Below are 23879 nucleotides of genomic sequence, written 5' to 3'. Positions count from 1 at the left end.
TGGAGAGGTGGCGCCGGAGAGGAGTGGAGGCGGCGGCGGGGCGCTGATGCGGCGGAGGCGGCGAGGTCGCGGTGGCGCCCGGCTGCGGCGGGACCTGCTCCGGCCAGCGCGGGCCGCGCGGCTCCCGGCCGGCGACGAAGCGAAGCGGCGGCGGCGGGCGAAGGAGAGGCGAAGGGGGCAGCGAGCAGCGTCGGGGGCGAGGAGGCGCGCGGGGCTCGGCCCGGTAGGCGGCGGGGAGGGCCGGCGCTGGGCCTGGCGGGCCCGCTCGGTCGGCGGCAAAGTGCGGCGCCCGCGGGGACACGTGGCGCGCCCTAGTTGGCGGCGGTGATCTCGTCTGGCACGGGCAGACATGTCCGCGCACGAAGAGGGATTTTCTAGGGTTTTTTGGAAGGTGGGGATCCAGGATTTCGAGAGGGGATGTCTTTTTATAGGTAGGAGGAGCTAGGAAGATCCAAATGGAGTGCGGTTTTCGGCCACGCGATCGTGATCGAACGCTCTAGATGATGGAAAGGTTTTTGGTGGGTTTTGGGCCAAATTGGAAGGGTGTTGGGCTGCAACACAAATGGGGCCTTCTCGATCCCTCGGTTAACCGTTGGAGTATCAAAATAAGTCCAAATGGCGCGAAACTTGACAGGCGGTCTACCGGTAGTAAACCAAGGTCGCATGGCAAGTCCCGGTCCAATCCGGAAATGTTTAAACCCCACACACGAAAAGAGGTAGAAAGGACCACCGGGTGACATAGGAGCGCCGGAATGCAAAACGGACAACGGGGAAAATGCTCGGATGCATGTGACGAACACGTATGCAATGCAATGCACATGATGACATGATATGAGATGCATGACAAAGGCAACAACACATGGAGACAAAAACCTGAAACCGAGGAAATAAACTAACTTAGCGCCGGAAACGGCAAGAGTTGGTATACAAATAAGGTAAATTACATCCAGGGTGTTACAACACTCCACCACTACGAAAGGATCTCGTCCCGAGATCTAGGACTGGAAAAACGCGGGTACTCAGAACGGAGGTGGTCCTTGCATTCCCAGGTGGCTTCATGGTCGGAATGATGTGACCAGTTGACTTTGAGAAATTTGATTGACTTGTTGCGAGTCTTGCGCTCAATTTCTTCAAGAATAGCATCTGGGTGCTCACGATAAGAAAGGTCTTCTTGGAGATCAATGTCTTCGAAGTTGACAGTGCAGTTAGGAGTCTTGAAGCACTTGCGGAGCTGAGAGACATGGAACACGTCGTGCACATTTGGAAAGTTGGAGGGAAGCTCGAGTTGATAGGCGAGATCGCCTCTCTTGCTGACGATCTTGAAAGGACCCACGTATCTAGGGGAAAGCTTCCCTTTGATACCGAAGCGATGAGTACCTTTCATTGGAGAGACGCGGAGGTAAACATAGTCTCCGATCTCGAAAGCCAAATCACGATGCTTACTATCATAGTAGCTCTTCTGGCGCTATTGCGCTACTTTGAGGTTATCACGAATGACTTTGCACATTTCCTCTGCCTCTGTGATCGAGTCATTACCAAGAAGTTGACGTTCGCCGGTCTCTGACCAGTTAAGAGGAGTACGGCACTTCCTCCCGTAGAGAATTTCAAATGGGGCCTTGCCCGAACTCACTTGGAAGCTGTTGTTGTAGGAGAACTCGGCATATGGAAGACAATCTTCCCACTTCATACCGAAAGAGATAACGCAAGCCCTGAGCATATCTTCAAGAATCTGATTGACACGCTCGACTTGGCCGCTAGTTTGAGGATGAAAAGCTATGCTGAAACGGATGTTGGTGGCCATGGCCTTCTGAAAAGAATCCCAAAACTTGGAGGTAAAGATGCTACCACGGTCTGAAGAGATCACCTGTGGAATACCGTGCAGAGAGACAATCTGAGAGGTATAAAGCTCCGCCAATTGAGCTGCTGTGATCGAATCTTTGATAGGCAGAAAGTGAGCCACTTTAGTGAGTTTGTCGATGACAACGAATATAGCATCATTGCCACGCTTGGACTTTGGAAACCCAGTCACGAAGTCCATCTCAATGGGTCAAACTTCCATTCTAGAATGGCAAGAGGTTGGAGGAGACTAGCTGGTCTTTGGTGCTCTGCCTTCACTCTTCTGCAGACATCACACTCATTCACGAACTGAGCAATCTCACGCTCCATTCGAGTCCACCAATATGCCTGCTTGAGGTCCTGGTACATCTTTGTACTCCCAGGGTGGATGGAGAGGAGAGAATTGTGAGCCTCGTTCATAATGACTTTACGAAGGTCACCTTTAGGCACAACAATGCGATCCTCGAAGAAGAGAGTATCCTTGTCATCAAGGCGATAGCACTTGTACTTGGGTTGACTCTTGGCAATCCCAATCTTAACCTTCTTCACCATAGCATCAAGAAGTTGAGCCACTCGAATCTGATCTTCCAAAGTAGGAGAGACTTGAAGGTTGGCGAGGAAACCTTGAGGAACAACTTGCAGATTGAGTTTGCGGAAAGCTTCACAAAGCTCGGGTTGGTAAGGCTTTAGAATCAAACTGTTGCAGTAAGCATTCCTGCTCAATGCGTCAGCAATTACATTGGCCTTGCCTGGAGTATATTCGATACTCGGATTATACTCTTGAATCATTTCGACCCAATGAGTCCGCCTGAGGTTGAGATTAGGCTGAGTGAAAATGTATTTGAGACTCTTGTGGTCAGTGAAGATGTCCACTTTTCTTCCCAATAATAGATGTCTCCAAGTCAAAAGAGCATGCACAACTGCTGCCAACTCGAGGTCATGAGTAGGGTAGTTCTTTTCATTGGGCTTCAACTGGCGAGAGGTATAAGCCACAACTTTCTTCTCTTGAATCAACACTGCACCAAGAGCTTGAAGAGAGGCATCACAGAAGACCTCGAACGGTTTGGATTCATCAGGAGGAGTCAGAACTGGAGCAGTGACTAATTTCTCTTTCAGGGTGTTGAAAGCGATGTCACATTTAGGAGACCAAACGTACTTGACGTGCTTCTGGAGAAGGTTGGAAAGAGGCTTTGCGATCTTTGAGAAGTTCACAACGAACCTTCGACAGTAGCTTGCGAGACCAAGGAAGCTGCGGAGTTGCTTCACGTTCTAAGGTGGTTCCCAATTCACAATTGGAGACACCTTCTCAGGATTCACCGCTATGCCCTTGGCAGAGATGATATGTCCAAGATAGAGAACCTCATCGAGCCAAAACTCGCACTTTGAAAACTTGGCGTAGAACTGATGTTCTCTGAGCTTATCCAGCACCAAACGCAAGTGCTTGGCATGATCTTCCTTGTTCTTGGAAAATACCAAAATGTCATCAAGGTAGACCAAGACGAAGTCATTTGTCTAGGGGTTGAAGATGAAGTTCATCATGCGAGAGAAAGTCGGAGGAGCGTTGACGAGGCCAAAAGACATGACAGTGTATTCATATGAACCATAGCTTGTTTCGAAAGCCATCTTGGGGATATCTTGCTCACAAATTCGAATCTGGTGATAGCCCATACGGATATCAAGCTTGGAGAATACTTGAGCACCTTTGAGTTGTTCAAATAGCTCGTTGATGTTGGGAAGTGGGTACTTGTTCTTTATAGTCTTCTTGTTCAATGGATGGTAGTCAACACAAAGTCGGTCCGTTCCATCCTTCTTCTTCACAAAAAGAACTCCACAACCCCACAAAGAAGAACTAGGTCGGATGAGACCCACACGCTCTTGTTCATCGAGTTGTTTCTTCAGCTCCTTCAACTACTTGGGTCCCAGCTTGTAAGAACGTTTGTAAACAGTTTCCGTACCAGGCTCAAGATCGATGATGAATTCAACTGGCCGGTGCGGAGGCATTCCTGGAAGCTCTTATGGAAAGAAGTCTTGGTATTCGCAAACGACTGGTATTTGAGAGATGGCATCTAGCTCACCCTTCTCATTTAGAGAAAATAGACGGATGGTATCGTCATTAGCGGCAAAGACAATTACATCCTCAAACAAATGAGTCAATTGAATCTGCCTGGCAGCACTATCAAGCTGAGCCTTGTGCTTAGAGAGCCAGTCCATTCCAAGAATAAGATCAATATGCGAGTTACCAAGGACCACTGGAGAGGATAGAAACTTGTAGTCGCCCAAAGTGATAGTAACATCCGGGACGCAATTGTTAGATGTCATTTGCTTGCCCGGGGAAACAATCTTCAACGGAAAAGGAATCCTTTCGGTCACAAAATCATGCTTGGCAACAAATGGTCTTGAAATAAAAGAAAGCGATGCACCAGTGTCAAAAAGAACTTTTGCAGGAACATCGTTAACAGGAAGGTTACCCATGATGACATCTGGCGAGTCCTCTGCCTGAGCTGCGTTCAACAAGTTGACCTTGGTGTGCTTGGGGTTATGCTTGACCATAGTTGTACTTGCCGATCTCACAGGAGGAGGAGGAGGGAGACACCTCTGATTGAAGCATTTGCTAGCATAGTGACCCTTCTGTTGGCACTTGTTGCACGTGACCTCCGAGAGCGGACGGTGATACGGAGCACTTGATCTTGGAGCTTGAGACGAAGTCTTGTTCTGAAAGCTAGGGTTGGGTGGGTGGGGAGGTCCACTGCCACCTTTGCTCTTTTGCTGATAAGGCTGACGGAACGGAGGAGGAGGAAGCCAATACTTCTGCTGCCTAGCCACTTGAGTTGAGGAAGAAGGAGTTGCATCTCTGACTCGCTTCTTGGAAGCATCGCACTTCAGTTGAGCAGTCTCTTGCTTCATTGGCATGTTGTAAAACTCATCGTACCTCTTGGGCTCAAAGGGGACGAGAGCTAGCTGGATTTCTTCTCTGAGACCACCCCTGAACTGGTATATCATGCTCTTCTCATCAGGGACGTCCTGCTTAGCAAAATGGGCGATCTTCTGAAACATTTTGTTGTACTCGTAAACAGACATAGTGCCTTGCTTCAGGTTGCGGAATTCCTCACGCTTGCTTTCAACCACACTCTGAGGAATATGATGAGCTTTGAAGTCTTGACGGAATTCATCCCAGTTAATCACATGGCCTCCTCTAGAATCTTTGTACTGCTAAAACCATTCTGCAGCTTGGTCTTTGAGTTGGAAGGAAGCGAACTTGACAAAGTCCTCAGGCTTGACATTACTGCACTCGAAATGCTTTCATATGTCCACGAGCCAATCATCAGCGTCTATTGCCTCAAGACAATTGCTGAAGGTCTTTGGCTGGTTAGGAAGGAACTGGTTGAGTGTAGCAAACTGATTTTGATTGTTTCCATGGCCTTGGTTCCCTTGGTTGCGCTCTTGAAGAAGTTGCATGATCAGCTGCGTGTTTGCATTGGTAGCGGCCATCACAGCTTGCCATGCCTCCGGAGGTGGAGGTGGTGGTGGCGGATCAGGATTCGGAGTCGTGCGCGTTGGAGGAGCCACCTGAAGAGGTTGACATCCGTTAGCACATTGACAGACAAATATTGAAGCTGAATCAAATGGGTTGAAATTGCAACATATAGTCTTCACATCCGAACAAAATCAACGAATGCATTCCAATTGAAATGGTCACATATCCATAAATTGAGAAGCCACTTAGACTTGAGATAGAAGAATAAAACTAGCAAGGTACGGACAAGAACGAATACTTGGTGAGGATTACCCAATCCCAAACCAAATATCCGCGGAAGAAGAATTAGAGCTACAAGAATTCCCACCTATGAAACTCCCGAACCTTTCCGGTTATGCAATCAGGTTTTGGGGGTACAGGGGAAGCATAATATCTCACGCAAATCTAGCAAATCCTACATCCAGCTGTATCCATCCTTCAACACATAACTGAGAAAAACTTCGGAAATCATCTACCTCAACCTTCAAAAAGCATCCGTTATACAAGTTATGGCAATACTCCCGAACTCCCGCCCCAGTACTGGGTGGCATCGAGGTTATCTCACCAACAACTGCATAAAAGAGATTTTCGATGTCGGCGAAACTCAGGTATTCCAGATTCTCAATGATAAAATTGTGACGACAACACCTCGGAGCTCAACTCCCCGGGACACTGCCACAACCCCTAAATGACAGGAGGCACCGAGAACAATGTTTTCGTCACAAATCGATCGGAATGATTCCAAGATACACGTGTGATCCTAAAAAAATATTTTAGTGAAATTTGAGAAGAGAAGAGTCAACACTCTACGTCAGGATGCCTTAACAGAGCGATGAAGGGACTAGGGAGTAAAAAGAATTCCTAACTCTCTGATATATAATTCCTAAATGACTCAAAACATTTTTCTAGACTCAACAGCGCCAACGTTTCGAGAAAGCAGGGGGCTCCTAAGGTCGGGGGAGGCTCTGATACCAGCTTGTAACGCCCTCGATGCGGCTATATCTCCTATGTGTCGAAGCATGACTTAGAGGCATAACCACATTGAAAGCAATGTCGCAAGTAAGGTAATCTTCACAACAACCAATGTAAATAGATAAAAAGGGGAAAAGGTACATAGTTGGCTTACACTCACCACGTCATACATATACATGAGTAACATTACAATCATCCAATACACTCATGGTCCAACTATGGTACCAAAATAAAGATCAACCCCACATGCGACAAAGTCCCCGATCGCCCCAACTGGGCACCACTACTGATCATCTGGGAAAGACACATAGTAACGGCGAGAGTCTTCATCGAACACCCACTTGAGCTCAACCGCATCGTCTGGAGCGGTATCATCGGTCCTTGCATCTGGTTTTGAAAGTAAACCGTGAGTCACGGGGACTCAGCAATCTCACACCCTCACGATCAAGACTATTTAAGCTTTTAGGTAAGGCAAGGTGTTGGGGATAATACTACTGGGCGTAAACCGGCCAGGACAGGCTGGGTTAACTTCATCAGTAGTTGAGTATGTTAAAATCCCATGAGGGCAGATGAGGGCTAAAGGCCCATAATCGGTTTAAGGCCCATAGCTATAAACCGGCATTGGTATGTAACTTGTTTTATAAGTTAGGAATAGTGGAGACCGAACCGGACGCATCTATGAGCCGGTATCGGGACTCTGTAAACCGACGGGCATCACCCATGTATATAAGGGGACGACCCGGCGGTGGTTCAAGGACAGACAACAACTCGAGACATAGGCGAAGCTTGTTTGCTCGCTAGTCATCAAAACACCCATCAATTCCATCACAACTAGACGTAGGCTTTTAGCTTCATCGAAGGGGCCGAACTAGTATAAACTCTCTTGCGTCCTTGTGTCCGCTTTAACCCCTTCAAGCTAACCCATCGCGATGGCTCCACGACTAAGTCCTTTCTCTAGGACATCTGCCGTGACAAACCCACGACAATTGGCGCCCACCGTGGGGCGATCACATGATGGTTTCCGGTTCTTGAAGGGCCGCTTTGAAGGACTCGAGGGCTACGCTGTAGGCCGGATGACTAAGAGTCGTCGTGGCAAACTCTACATCGACGACGCAGGCTGGGGCCCCGAGGCCAGCTCAATTGAGTACGGGTACTGGGTCCCTTTTGGCAGCATTCACATTTTCATTGGCAAGATCGGTGAACCGGGCCCTAAGCCGGACATCTGCACCGACCTCGTCGAGACGGCAGAGCGGGCCGCTTTAGACGCACAGGCCTACAGGCTTATGTTGGACCAGAGCGCGTCGCATGAAGTCATGAGGAGGAAGCACCGGTCCCGCTTACCTCCAGTTTTCGAGGCCAGAGACCTTTTCAACACTCCAGGACCAAGAGCCAGCAATCCGCTGGAGGGGAACCGGGCAGAAGCCCCTGGGACCGGTGCACCAGTTCAGCCCCGTCAGATGGACCCGCCTCGTCAAAACACCGTTATACCTCAGGATGCTTTAACACCTCCGGGTCACTACACCAACCCAATGGACAATCTTGTTGTCGCTGCTGCACGACTGGGGCCATTCCAGTTGAAGGTGACTCGCCGCAGGCAGTAGAGACACGATGGGTCAAGGAACTTCAGAGGACAGCTTTGGCCCAACAGGAGGCGTACTCGTACAGCCGCGACCGGATCCACTCGACCCCCCGTCCAAGCCAGAGCTATAGCAGACATATGGATGAACCAGCAGTGTCGAGTAATGAACGACGTGGAGCACCCTATGGCAACAACCCGACGGGTGGTGCTGATGACGCTCAGGAAGTGGTGAACCGGGCCCGAGCGCGCAGGGAGGCCGAGTTAGCCGCATAGCATTAGGCTCGGCAGCTCACGCCAGTTCCTCCAACCATCTCGATCGAACCTGGTGTTACTTTTAGTTCTTTGGGGGTGCCTTGCCTTGTCCCTGCTCTACACAACGTGCGCCTGCCTAAGGATTTCAAAGTCCCACGCAAGGTACCAAATTATACGGCGGATCAACCTCCAGAGACATGGGTAGAGAGCTATGAGATGGCCATGGAGATGCTTGATGTGGATGACATGGCATGTGCGAAATACTTCACCATGATGCTTGAAGGAACGGCCCGCACTTGGTTAAAAAGCTTGCCAGCTAATTCTATCAGTTCATGGGCCCAATTACGAGCCCGGTTTATCAACAATTTCAAGGATACCTGTAAACAGCCTATATCGATAGTGGACTTAGCTGCATGCGTCCAGGAGGAAGGAGAATCAACGACTCATTGGGTGCGCCGGGTTTCACAAGTGTTGCACTCCTCAGACCGCATCAACGCTGACACCGCAGTATTAACCCTAGAAGGCAACTGCCGGTTTGGTCCCCTGAAGTTGAAATTGGGACGGATGAAGCGTCACTGCACCGACATGGGGACCCTCATGGCCGCTTTGGTAAAATATGCTAATTCTGATAGTACCAAGGATCCCGAATCTGATGATGACAAGACAGGGAAGGAGAAGAAGAACAGCATCTCCAAAGGTCAGCAGCATCACTGGGTAGGCAATGGCGGAGGAGGCAAGCGTAAAGTGGATGGTAACATGGATTTTGTGGCTAATACCAACACACAGGATAATGGTCAGCGACGCAAGGGTAGGCCGAAAAATCGTAGTGGAGAGCCCAACCCTAACCCAAACCGCCTGAACTATTTGCTAAGCCAGCCCTGCCCAAGACATGGGACGAAGGAGTAGCCAGCAAACCACCTTTGGAAGGATTGTTTTATTATGCAGGAGTTCAAGAATTCTAATAATTTCCGGTATGATCACGGATCTGGTGGTGGCTCAGGGTCCGGGCCGGGTCATGGTGGAGGAAGTTCCGGTGCAGGATTTAAAGGTAATCCGGGCGGACATAACGGTCAGAATAGTCAGAACAACTAGGGTAGTTACAACCAACAGCAGCAACAGTCAGGTTACCAGAGCAACCCAAAGCAGTTGAGTATTGGGCAGTACCATGTCTTTACCACTAGCCTGGACAAGTGAGACCGGAAGGTTCAGAGACGGGCAGTCAACTCTGTTGAACCGGCCACACCCCGTTATCTACGTTGGTCTGAACAACCAATCATATGGAGTAGAGAGGATCACCCACCCTAGGTCTATAATCCGGGTCAGTTGACTCTAGTAGTGGTGCCTCAGGTGGGTGGTTATAAGTTCACAAAGGTGCTCATGGATGGAGGGAGCAGCATTAACATCCTTTACTATGAAACCTTCCGTCGTATGGGACTAAAAGATAAGAATCTCAAACCGTCCAATACAGTATTCTAAAGTGTAGTGCCTGGCAGATCAGCATATCCCGTTGGTAAGATAGCTCTTGAAGTGGCCTTTGGGGATGATCATGATTCCAGGTCGGAGACATTGACGTTTGAAGTGGTGAAAATCCAAAGTCCATATCATGCCCTGTTTGGGCGACCGGCATACGCCAAGTTTATGGCATGGCCCTATTATGTATATTTGCAGCTCAAGATGCCGGGTCACAAGGGAACAATAACGGTTCACGGAAGCCGCAAAATCGCTTTGGAATGCGAGGAAGGAGATGCGGCTTATGCAGAGTCGGTTTGTGCCACCGAGGAGTTGAAGTACTATAAAGATAATGTTGATCCGGCGGACATGACTCCATTGAAGAAGCCAACTACGGAACATGATCCGGCCCTGAAGTTCAAATCGGCAGCAGAAACTAAGCTTGTTGACATCGTACCTGGCGATTCGTCCATGCAGTTCAGCATCAGTGTCAACTTGGATCCGAAATAGGAAAGCGCGCTCATCGAGTTCATCCGTGAGAATCGAGACATTTTTGCATGGAAGCCCTCTGACATGCCAGGTGTACCAAGGCAACTCGCTGAGCACACCCTTAATGTGGATCCTAAATACAAACCAGTGAAACAATTCCTCCGCCGGTTTAACGAAGAAAGACACAAGGCGATTGGAGAAGAGGTAGCCAGGCTCTTAGCAGCTGGTTTTATTGTTGAAGTTTTTCACCCGGAGTGGCTTGCCAATCCGGTGCTAGTCCTTAATAAAAACGGCACCTGGCGCATGTGTGTGGATTACACAGGTCTTAATAAGGCTTGTCCAGCAGATCCTTTTGCCCTCCCCCGTATTTATCAAATCATTGATGCTACGGCGGGTTGTGAGCATTTAAGTTTTTTGGATGCATATTCTGGCTATCATCAGATCGAAATGGCAGTTAAGGACCAGGAGAAGACGGCATTCATAACTCCCTTTGGAGCCTTCTACTATGTGTCTATGCCCTTTAGGCTCAAGAGTGCCCAGGCAACTTACCAACGGTGTGTACAAAATTGTCTTCACAAGCAGATTGGCCGTAATGTACATGCTTACGTGGATGATATCGTAGTTAAATCCAGGGAGAAGGAGACCCTGATTGATGATTTGAGAGAAACCTTTGATAATCTGAGAACATACAAGATGATGCTTAATCCGGACAAGTGTGTCTTTGGTGTACCGGCGGGCAAGCTATTGGGATTTCTAGTGTCCAACAGGGGAATTGAGGCTAATCCGGAGAAGATCACGGCTATCACCTCCCTAGCTAAACCGAAGTGTATCAACAATTTTCAATGCCTGGCAGGCCGGATTGCTGCGCTAAGACGGTTTATCAGTCGCCTGGGTGAGAAGGCAATCCCTTTGTATCAGATGTTGAAAAAGACGGATAAGTTTATCTGGAGTTTTGCTGCTGATGAAGCATTTGGGGACTTAAAGCGGCAATTGGCCAATCCACCTGTGCTCGCCGCTCCCGTTGACAAGGAGCCGTTACTGCTATATGTTGCCGCTAATGTTCGGGCGGTCAGCGTAGCTATTGTGGTGGAGCGAAAGGAGGCAAGTAAGGAGAATCCGGTTCAACGTCCGGTCTATTATATCAGTGAGGTGCTCATTGAGTCCAAACAAAGGTATCCGCATTGGCAGAAGCTAGTGTATGGAGTTTTTATGGCAAGCCGGAAGCTTAAGCAATACTTTCAAGGGCACCCAATTACGGTTGTCAGCTCTGCTCCTTTGGGAGATATCATCCAGAACCGAGAAGCAACTGGCCGGATTGCAAAGTGGGCTATAGAGCTTGGGCCGTACGGTTTGAAGTATGTGCCTCGGACAGCGGTTAAGTCTCATGCACTTGTTGATTTCATCAATGATTGGACGGAAATGCAAGTACCTGAAGAAAAGCCGGATCATACATATTGGACCATCCATTTTGACGGATCCAGGCAATTGGAAGGCTCGGGGGCTGGAGTCGTATTAACTTCCCCACGAGGTGATAAGTTTTGTTATGTTCTCCGTTTAATGTTCCCTTGTACTAACAATGCAGCTAAGTATGAAGCCTTGCTCCATGGTCTCCGGATGGCTAAGGAGATGAATCTAAGTCAACTTAGGTGCTTCGGTGACTCGGACCTTGTGGCTCAGCAAGTGTTTGGCACTTGGGACTCCAAGGACCCACTCATGGCAGCATATCGTCGTGAGGTGGATGTTGTTGCAGGTTATTTCAAAGGCTATCAGGTGGACCACGTGGACCGGTGGAAAAATGAAGCGGCAGACGCTTTAAGCCGGCTGGGCTCTCAGCGCAAACTGGTCCTGCCCAATGTTTTTCTGGATGTGCTGCACAACCCGTCGGTGAAGATCCCTGGTGAAGAGGATTTGGCTATTCCTGATCTGGAGGCTCAATTGGTGGCAGTTCTTCATGTTATTCCAGATTGGACGCTTCCTTACCTGGCGTACAAGAACCGGGGCGAGTTGCCAGAAGATGAGATTCTGGCCCGGCAGATAATCCGGCGATCCAAGTCCATGGCTGTCATCAACGGGGAATTGCATCATTGCAGTGTATTAGGAGCTTTTCAACGTTGCGTGTTTCCTGAAGAAGGCCATGAAATTTTGTGTGAGATCCATGAAGGAGATTGTGGTCACTACGCCGGTTCAAAGTCTCTAGTGGCTAAAGCGTTTCGCCATGGATTCTATTGGTTAACTGCTCATGCTGATGCGGAGGATCTGGTCAGACGATGTGATGGTTGCCAAAGGTTTTCAAGACGTGCTCATGTACCGGCTCAAGAATTGAGAATGATTCCAATTACTTGGCCGTTTGCGACTTGGGGGTTGGATATGGTTGGGCCTTTCAAAAGGTCCAAAGATAAGAAGACCCACCTCCTGGTGGCGGTTGATAAGTTTACAAAGTGGGTGGAGGCAGAACCTGTTAGCAAGTGTGATGCGGCCACGGCGGTTCAGTTCATCAAAAAGGTGATTTTCCGGTTTGGCTTTCCGCACAGTATTATCACAGATAATGGTACCAATATATCCAAAGGTGCTATGAAGGAGTTCTACGAACGGGAGCACATCCAGCTCGACGTTTCATCAGTGGCACATCCACAGTCCAATGTTCAAGCAGAAAGAGCTAATCAAGAGATCTTGAGAGGCATCAAGCCCCGGCTCATGGTTCCTTTGCAGAGAACGCCGGGTTGTTGGGTAGAAGAATTACCATCTGTGTTATGGAGCATCAATACAACACCCAACAGATCAACAAGGTACACACCGTTCTTCATGGTTTATGGAGCGGAGGCGGTTCTCCCCAGTGATATCCGTCATGACTCACCTCGTGTCACGGCTTATGTTGAAGCGGACAACGAGATAGCACGGCAAGATGCTTTGGACCGGTTGGATGAAGAGCGTGACATCGCAGCCGCCCGGTCGGCGATTTACCAGCAGGATCTTCGTCGTTATCATAGTCGCCGAGTCAGAACCAGAGCCTTTCAGGAAGGAGATTTGGTGCTTCGGCTCATCCAAGATCAGACTGATATGCATAAGCTATCCTCACCTTGGGAGGGGCCTTTCATGGTTAGCAAGAATCTGCACAACGAGTCGTACTATCTGATCGATATTCGAGAGCATAAGGACTCACGTACATCAGAGGAGGAGACTAACAGGCCGTGGAATATAGCTCATCTTCGGCCTTACTATACCCGAGCCATTGGCTATACTTATGTACATATTACGACTATGTATATATTATGATTAAATAAAATAAACCAGAACCTCAGCTAAAGCGGGGTATCTGTTCTTTTACATCATGTGAGGTTACACGGAGTTGCTCTAAAGCGGCCTCCGGTTTACCCCTTGAGTTCGCTTTGCTAAAACCATCGTGTTATATCACTTGGAGGATTGGTCGTGTCCGAACCAATACCATGCCTCTTGATAGGCGAGAGCCACTAGATCACATGGGGACTTGGTCATGTCTGAACCAGTCATGCCTCTTGGTCGGCCTAAGGCCACAGAATCACTTGGGGGCTTGGTCGAACCCGAACCATGACCACGCCATTTGGTCGGCATAAATGCCACAAGAATCACTTGGGGACCTGGCTAACTAGAACCATAGTTACACCTAACGGGAGCTTGGTCGTGTTTGGCCATGGTAACACCATTTGATCAGTTTAAATAAATCTTTTTTGGCAAGCATTTTTGTCGTTGCTTTTATTTCATACTTTTCTTTGAAGGGTTTTTTTTTGCTTTTTGGTTTTTTAACCGACAAAGTTTTCTAACCAATCAATTGACGGAACACAGTTCACGTCAATCCGGAGACTATTTGTCCGGTTTCATCCTTGTTGTTAGCATCCTCTTATGGAGTAACACGGTGTTTATTATAACCCGGCATGGTTCACATGGTAACCAGTGTCATATATATACAGGAGTTGTTATTTCCTCCAACAGTGTGAGTTTGCAAAACTCCGCTTCAAGGTTGGCCAAGCCAACTTCACACTCAACGATGGCAGGTATTATGTATCTCAAAATTTGATCATATACTTAAAATTTTGTTTGGATGTTTTGATTTTATATATACAGACATCATACTCCGCCTGACGGTACAACCGCGGTGGCATTTGACGAATTTCTTATTTCAAAAAGTGTTTTGGAATGTGCATTACCACAGGAAGAACAGGTTATGCACGAAGGCATATCAACATCAAAGGTATCAGCTAGCCTATTACAAGGCAACATGGTGCCCATAATAACATAATTGTTTTTCACAAAGGAGAGGCAGTTTTAAACCAGCTTCCGGTTTAAGCTTGGCCACCAGCCTGGCCTGATGGTTGTGGGTCATCTTGCACCGCTTCAGCTTCTGTTTCTCTACCCAGTGGCTGGAAATCCACAGTTGTCCAGTCTATTCCCATTAATGCTTGAAAAACAACCTCATCATGGATTAGCAATGACGGGTCAATATCGGGAGCGTAAGTATGCTTACGGATTGGAGGGATCAGATTTTCCGATTCATGGATTGGTGTAGCTATTCGCTTGTTCTGACTGTCATATTGGGCTTAATAATGAGACAAGTCTGCTTCCTTAGCCAGTTGACAAGCTAGCGGACGTACCTCCCGGTTTATTGCTCGCAGATCCGCTTCACCAAATTCTAACCCGTCTTCCTTCAAGCTGGGATAGCCCTGAGCTGCTTCAATAGGATCAAAATCCGGCACCCAGGCTTTTGCCCGGATTAAAGCATTGATTGCACCGGTTCGAGCAGCAGATTTCTTTAGCTCTTCAACCCGGGCAGGAAGCACTGACAGTTTCATCGAAGTATCTTGAATCAAAGTGGGCGCCGGTTTGTTATGAGACGTGGTACAGATGATCCGTTGGGCACTAGTATACAATTGTTCAACCAAGGTATAGGCGGCCTTCAATTTCTTCTGCACATCTGACCCCAAGTGACCAATGCATGTCCCTGAAATACCATAAAAGGTTAATAAACCGGCGACTCTGTAAGAAGGCAGAACCAATTCAGAAGGCAAGCTGGCTTACCAAAGATAGCAGTGGTCATGGCATGAACGTGCCGCTTTATGCTGGTCAGTTCATCCGTCACTGGTTTGAGTGCAGCCTCGGCATCCTCTGCTCGTTTGATCAAAGCGGACTTTTCAGTGGCCCAATCCGCCCGTTTCTTCTTGAAGTTCTCCTTAAGTTGTTCCATGGCGCTTAAGGCATTGGCCAATTCCTCTTTTGCCTTGGAGGTTTCAGCCTGTTGGGTTTTCAGGTTTTCTTGCAGATCGATGACTTCGTTTTCTTTCGCCTTCAGCTACGTCTGCAGGCATACAGATATATGTTTCAACAAATCGGTAGAAGGATTCAAGTACCGACCACATAACAAGTTATACGCTTAGCACTTGGGGGCTAATGCATATTCGATCTTCATCTCTCAATTGTTTACAAAGTCCCAAGCTCAATACAAGTATTCAACTTGGCACTTGGGGGCTAATGGCTATTTGATCATATGTATTCTGATGCGGCAGTTTCAATTACTTAAAGTACCGGTTTAACTACGCTAAGTTGAACCGGCCCTTGGGGACTACATCAGCAAATTTCAAAGCATCAAGATTCATATTATTAAGTCCTGGTTTGAAAGAATATTTCAAATCGGCCCTTAGGGGCTAGGAGAGTCAGCAAGAATAGAAGTATACAAGCAGGAAGGAGCATATGGAAGTTACCTCATATTTATCTTTCATCATATTAACCAGACCGGCTTTGTAGTCACGGCTGGTATACAGCCGGTTCAGGTAGCCGGAATGGATATCGTGGGCGTTCATAGCAGCGTAAGCCGTCAAATCAACGTTCCACTTGCCTTTGCCAAAAGCAGCAAATTCTTCCTTGGCAGAATGTTTAGATAAAGCGACAGGATTGCTTGGCTCAGTATGGCCAGTGCCAGTAATGACAACTTCATCATCATTGGTACCGACGGTTTGCACTGGAGCTGTTGGCTTGTCAGTAGGTTTTGCTGGACCGGTGGAGCTTTCAATCCGGAGGGAACCTGTGGGCTGATGGATAGGACTTGAGGTATCAGTAGGTCTTTCTTCAGCAGTAAGATCATCATCTGGCTGCGGTGGATCGTTGGGAATATCCTCAGGAATAGCCTCTTCAAGATTGGGTGTCATGCCTGGTTCAAGAATGACATCTTCTTTGGCCGCTTTATCCAGGCGGGCCTTCTTGCTCGGCCTAGGTTTGGCCCTGAGAAGAATAACAAAGTTAAATATAGCATATGTTCTAAGGCAATGTACTGCAAACATCACAATAAATATAGCTTACCCAAGCACTATTTTGAGCGATGGTAGCTGAGTAGCCGATGACTCGCCAGAAGATGAGTGGGAAATAACCTGATAATCAGAGTCAGACAGATTAAGAGGTTGACGAAAGCAGCCCGCTTTAGGACAAGCACTGACAAGCGAATTAGAGACCTCGGAATGACGTTTCCGAACAGGACTATTTGGTAAACCGGCGGAGGTAACTACCTGGCCGCTGTGCCGGGTGGTGCGGCGAGCTTCGTGTTGTTGAGTCTTCATAAGAAGTTTAGGATCCAAATAAGCAAGAGGATGAGAAAATTTAAGTTTTCGGTTTGCCTAACGGATTTTTTGTGAAGGCAAAGTTTCTGAATCGGAAGAGAGAATAATTACCTCTGCAACATCCGCGTGGCTGGCTTCGGCATCATCTTGACAAATATCATCATCAATAAGATGCATGAAAAATAAACCAAGTGAGTCAAGCTCTACCTCAAAGTCCGGATTATCCACCTCGTCATTAGGGGCCGGATTAGAAGATGCAGTGGTTCTTTTCGGGTGGGCAGTCTTCTTCACAGCTTTAGTTTTTTGCCGGGTTGCTCTTTCCGGTTTATCTGTTTTCTCTGGTTTCTCCTGCGGTACCTTTTTGCTCCAAAACGGATCATCGCCCTGATTATGCAGACACGGATATTAAAAACAATGACCAGACATATCAATAACAGATTCAGCAAAGAGAAAAATCAAAGTCTTACAGCTGGCGGTTTGTTGGTGGCACAGAAGGGAGGCAGGACAGTTCTAGCGCAGACGTGTTCCGGTTCATTCAGTATCTTACGCACAGCCTCTGTGATTTCTTCACCGGAGAGCTGGAGTCTTGAATGTCGTAGTTGGTCATCCACACTATCAGTATATTCGCACATCAAACCGAAGCGCTGACTAAGGGGCAGTATGCTCCATGATATCCAACAGCGAGCAAGGTCAACCCCTGTTAAACCATTGGCCATAAAGGCTCTGAGCTTTGATAGCTGGGGAGCATATTTGCTTCTCTCCTGGGCAGTCAATCATTGAGGAAAATGATGGGTATTGCTGAGCCGCTCCGGACGAAAGCCAGGCAAGGGATTCTCACCAGCAGGGGAGGTGTCTTTGCAGTAGAACCATGTCTGATTCCATTCCTTGGGGTGACTGTGCAGCTTGGCGTGAGGGTATGTGACCTCTTTCCTTTTTTGAATCGCCATGCCACCCAACTCCGTATTAGAGCCATCAGTAAACTCAGTATGGCGGTTTAGATGGAAAAGATCTCTGAATAATTTCATTGTGGGCTCCTCTTGAAAGAACACCTCACAGAGCACTTGGAAGTGGCACATATTTGTAACAGAGTTGGGGCCAGTGTCTTGCGGATGGAGTTGGAAATCAGCTAGAACATCCCGGTAAAATTTAGAACAGGGCGGTTTAAAGCCCCGGGCTAAGTGGTCTACGAAAACAACAACCTCTCCCTCTCGAGGTGTGGGGGGGGGCATTCTTTGCCAGGAGCCATCCAATGGATGGTGTCTTTGCTGCCCAAGGCACCAATCAGGACTAAATCGTCCAGTTGATCCTCTGTAACGTGAGAAGGGACCCAATTGCACTCGTACACTTGCTTGGCCATGATGAAATCTACAAGGTACATGGATATGTGCAATGTTAAACCGGAAGCAGATCTATCTAAACCGGAGTTTTATGAAGCAATAGCATCTGGCGGTTCAACAAGGGGACTAATGATATATGATAGATTGCTTTTACAAAGGTGAACCTCCTATGTGGTAAAGAGGATACAGATCTACGGCAAGAATGACTAAGGAAGGTAAAAACAGATTTCATAAGGTCGAAGTGAAATTTTGGATCTACCGTAAGACAGGAAAATAAAAGGATTTAGACCTAAAAGGTTGATCTCGAAGCAATTCACAAGGGACCAGATCAGTGTTTTATGCGCATAAAGGTTTGCTTTGGTAACAGAAGATAAGCCATTACGGGGAATACATCAGGTTTGAAGTTTTATTCATGGGCTAAAAAAAGAAACAAAGGAAGAACAGCGCCAGAGTCTCGATGAACTTCGACGAACGAGGAAACCCTAGAACAGATCTGCGGGGGAAAGGATAGAAGATTTACCGGAGCTGAGGAAGAAGTGGAAGGTCGCCACGATGCTATGGTGTGCTCAGGTTGATGCAGCGGCCAAGGTTGATGCAGAGGTCGACGGTGGCGGCGGAGCTCCGAAGCTGTGCGACGCTAGGAAGATGAAGCAGAAAGGGTCGGAGGGAAAGAGAAAGGAAATGACCCTTCGATCCTATTTATAAAGAAAGGGATATGTCAGGCGCGAGAATCAAGGAGCCGCGAGTTTGGAAACGAAGCTGCGGCCTTAATTGTCGCAGGCTTGTTAACAGGATAAGGTTCTTTATAACCAGTGACGTCACACCGGTCTACCGCGAGCAGAGAAGATGACATCACGTCGGTTCAACAAAATACAAGAAGATGTTGAAGATGAAGATTTTTGCTAAGGATTGACATGAACCTGTTCAAATCAATTTGGGGCCTAATGTTGGGGATATTACTACTGGGCGTAAACCGGCCAGGACAGGCCGGTTAACTTCATCAGTAGTTGAGTATGTTAAAAGCCCATGAGGGCAGATGAGGCCTAAAGGCCCATAATCGGTTTAAGGCCTATAGCTATAAAACGGCGTCGGTATGTAACTTGTGTTATAATTTAGGAATAGTGGATACCGAACCGGACGCATCTATGAGCCCATATCAGGACTTTGTAAACCGACGGGCGTCACCCATGTATATAAGGGGACGACCCGGCGGCGGTTCAAGGACAGACAACAACTCGAGACATAGGCGAAGCTTGTTTGCTCCCTAGTCATCGAAACACCCATCAATTCCATCACAACTAGATGTAGGCTTTTACCTTCATCGAAGGGGCCGAACTAGTATAAACTCTCTTGCGTCCTTGTGTCCGCTTTAACCCCTTCAAGCTAACCCGTCGCGATGGCTCCACGACAAGATATGATGTGGAGCTGCAGCAAGCGACTAACATAAATGGTGGCTAACATACGCAAAAGAGAGCGAGAAGAGAAGGAAAAAGCACGGTCGAACAACTATGATCAAGAAGTGACCCTAGAATGACCTACGTCAAGCATTACTCCAACACCGTGTTCACTTCCCGGACTCCGCCGAGAAGAGACCATCACGGTTACACACATGGTTGATTCATTTTACTTAAGTTAAGTTTCATGTTATCTACAACCGGACATTAACAAATTTCCATCTGCCCATAACCGCGGGCATGGCTTTTGAAAGTTCAAATCCCTGCAGGGGAGTCCCAACTTAGCCCATCACAAGCTCTCACGGTAAACGAAGGATATTCCTTCTCCCGAGACATTCCGGTCAGACTCGGCATCCCGGTTACAAGACATCCTCGACAATGGTAAAACAAGTCCAGCAACCCGCCCGAATGTGCCGGAAAATCCTGATAGGAGCTGCACATATCTCGTTCTCAGGGCACACTCAGATAGGTCAAGCTACGAGTAAAACCAACCCTCGAGTTTCCCCGAGATGGCACTGCAAGTGGCTCTGTTTGGACCAACACTCAGGGGAGCACTGACCCGGGGGGAGGTTTATCTAAAGATCACCATCGGGCTCCGGAAACCCAAGGGAAAAAGTGGCTAGGTGGCAAATGGTAAAACCAAGGTTGGGCATTGCTGGAGGAGTTTTATTCAAAGCGAAATGTCAAGGGGTTCCCACTATAAACCAACCGCGTAAGGAACGCAAAATCCGTGAACATAACACCGATATGACGGAAACTAGGGCGGCAAGAGTGGAACAAAACACTAGGCAAAAGGCCGAGCCTTCCACCCTTTACCAAGTATATAAATACATTAATATAAAGAAGATAATATTGTGATATCCAAACAATAAACAACGCTATAAGACGGGTTGAGCAAAGCGGTAACATAGCCAATCAATGGTTTGCTAGGACATGGTGGGTTAGAGGTTTGACATGGCAATGTGGGAGGAATGATAAGAAAGTGGTAGGTATCGTAGCATAGGCATAGCAACAGAGCAAGCATCTAGCAAGCAAAGATAGAAGTGATTTCGAGGGTATGGTCATCTTGCCTGCAAAGTTCTCAGAGTTGACTTGATCCTCGTAAGCGAACTCAACGGGCTCCTCGTTCACGAACTCGTCTCCCGGCTCTACCCAAAACAAGAACAACAAGGAAAAAAAACACAATCAACCACGTGCAATGCTCAAACAACATGATGCAAACATGGTATGATATGCGGGATGCGGCATGTGATGCATATGCAAGAATTGACAAGGAATTATTGGACCTATACTTAACTTGGAAATCCAAGAGTGCCACTAGAAAGGTGAGGTGATTTCGGTTGAAATCGATATAAAGATCACCGGAATCGGATGCACAGTTTGGAAAGGGCAAGCAAAACAAATATGGCACTGGTTTGTGATAATCAGCAAGTGACCAACTAAATGCATCAAGATAAATATGCTGCAGCACTCAAATATGGCAACAAAATACATTGCATGGATCCACTCATGATGCTTGACAAAAGATGAACACTGAGCTATGGCTAATTCATCCATTAACAGGTTCAAACAAGCATGGCAAAAGTGCAAATGATAATAGGTTTCAGACTTAGTGAAATTAACATGTCCGGCATTTATCATCAGGAAGCACACTTTAGAGTATGAAAACTACAAGCTACAGGAACTTGACATGGAGAATCAAGGCATGGCATGAAGCTACTCAAAGCACTTAAGAAAAGTCCCTTAGTGACCTTCAGCCAAAAGGGATCAGAAAATACAATTGCAAGCATGTGAACATGGCAAAAACTAGAGCATGCAAATCAGTTAACGAGTAGGCATGTTTACGAGCTCGATGCACTCACTACAGAGCATGGCATGACAAACTAAGCATACACCCGTCAAGAATACATGGCATAGGAGCTATACATGGCAAGAACAATAACATAGCATGCACGGATCAATAGCAACATCCTCGGCAAAATCGCTAATCACGTCAACAATCTGCCAGGATTCTCTTTATAGCAAAAGTAGAGCTCAATTGGCTCAAGCTAGGATGCTCCATAAATGCAAACAAATACATGGATAGATAGAGCACCACAATGTTAACAAAACATCCTTACTGATCATCATCAAAAGAGGCACGGATCACTAGGAAACAACATGAACATATGGCATAACGACAAAAACAGAGCAAGGACTTGGTGAAATTCTAAGTCCCTGAAATCAGCATTAGCGATTACTCTACTTTGCAAGCTTGTGCTAGTCACGACCCATATCACAAAAATACATGGTAAGCTCCTCTATAAATATGGCATGGCATATAACAAAACTCATGTAGAGCTAAGGATCATAGCATGCACACATTAAACATGCCAAAAATGACAAAAAGCCATTTGATGAAACAGATCTAACAAATTCACCACATAGCCCTCTTCCAACAGCATTTCGGGCGTCAAGATGAGCTCAAATGAAAATTATGCAGTGAGATGAAATGATGTACTTGCCGAGATGAAAATTTTGATATGCTGCACGCGCAAATCGGAGCTACCGATGCATAGATACGACATGATGAAGATTGCAAAAAAATAAAGGGAGAGGGGAAAGTCAACCCTAGTGGATCTAGAGTTTTCCAGATCTGGCGGTACTGTTGACCGGAGCACGCCTCCCGAGGTTCGCCGAAGGAGCTTGGCACCGGATCCAGGCGGTGGAGAGGCGGCACCGGAGAGGAGTGGAGGCGGCGGCGGGGCGCTGATGTGGCGGAGGCGGCGAGGTCGCGATGGCGCCCGGCTGCGGCGGGACCTGCTCCGGTCGGCGCGGGCGGCGCGACTGTCGGCCGGTGACGAAGCGAGGCGGTGGCGGCGGGCGAAGGAGAGGCGTCGGGGACGGCGAGCGGCGTCGGGGGCGAGGAGGCGCGCGGGGCCCGGCCCGGTAGGCGGCGGGGAGGGCCGGCGCTGGGCCTGGCGGGCCTGCTCGGTCGGCGGCGAAGTGGGGCACTCACGGGGACACGTGGCGCGCCCTGGTTGGCGGCAGCGATCTCGTCCGGCGCGGGTGGACGTGTCCGCGCGCGGAGAGGGATTTTCTAGGGTTCTTTGGAAGGACGGGATCCGGGATTTCGAGAGGGGATGTCTTTTTATAGGTAGGCGGAGCTAGGAAGCTCCAAATGGAGTGCGGTTTTCGGCCACGCGATCGTGATCGAACGCTCTAGATGTTGGAAAGGTTTTTAGTTGGTTTTGGGCCAAATTGGAAGGGTGTTGGGCTGCAACACAAACGAGGCCTTCTTGCTCCCTTGGTTAACCGTTGGAGTATCAAACGAAGTCCAAATGGCGCGAAACTTGACAGGCGGTCTACTGGTAGTAAACCAAGGCCGCGTGGCAAGTCTCGGTCCAATCCGGAAATGTTTAACCCCCCACACGAAAAGAGGTAGAAAGGACCACCGGGTGACATAGGAGCGCCGGAATGCAAAACGGATAACGGCGAAAATGCTCAGATGCATGAGACAAACACGTATGCAATGCGATGCACATGATGACATGATATGAGATGCATGACAAAGGCAACAACACACGGAGACAAAAACCCAAAACCGAGGAAATAAAATAACTTAGCGCCAGAAATGGCAAGAGTTGGGATACAGATAAGATAAATTACATCCGGGGTGTTACAATACGCTGCTTGGCAGCATCCATGGATTCCTCCACCAGCCTGTTGTGCTCGATGCGGAGCATGTCATTCTCGTCCATAAGTTTCTTGATGATGACGCCCGTCCTCTACAACAGGGCACGCACCCTGGAGCTTCGCATTGCCCTCCCCTAGTTGCTGGATGACACCAGTAGCCTCGTCCTGCATCCTCGCCCAACCGGAGATCTGATCCATCTGGCTATGGACTATCGCATGCATGCGCCTGTAAGAGTCCTCACCTGCCCGCGAGAAATTTTCCCAGAACGCCGCAGCCAGGCGGGACCTCCCTGCTGCTTTGGCGGCGCGGAGGGATATCTCTGTTGCTTCCGTGGCGTGGCCGGACCAGTCTGCTACATCGAATGCACGGCGGGACCTCTGTGCTGCTACTGCTCCGCGGCTGGACATGTCGGCTGCTTTCGCGGCGAGGCGGGACATCTCTCGTGCTTCCTCTTACATGCTCACCTCTCCCTGGTGGAAATCTTTCGACCCAAAACTCACGCTGGCTATGGCTTGACTGACTTGAATGTTTTTTGTGGATGAGGAGTTGAGGAGGAATGCAGTCATCTTAGCATAGTAGTATTTATAACCGAGTACTACTAATACGCTCGTAAGTGGGAAACAGTTTTGGTTGTGAACTGTGTGAACAGGTTTGCAATTAAATATGGCGTGGTAGGAGTAGTAATTTGGAATGTGACGAGACGCACTAAAAATTTATTGACGGTTCTAGTTTCGAAGTGCGGC

This window comes from Triticum urartu, chromosome 4A, assembly GCF_056163025.1.
Source record: "Triticum urartu cultivar PI428250 chromosome 4A, HENAU_Tu73, whole genome shotgun sequence".
NCBI lineage: Eukaryota > Viridiplantae > Streptophyta > Magnoliopsida > Poales > Poaceae > Triticum > Triticum urartu.
Note: the sequence above shows the minus strand (reverse complement) of the source record.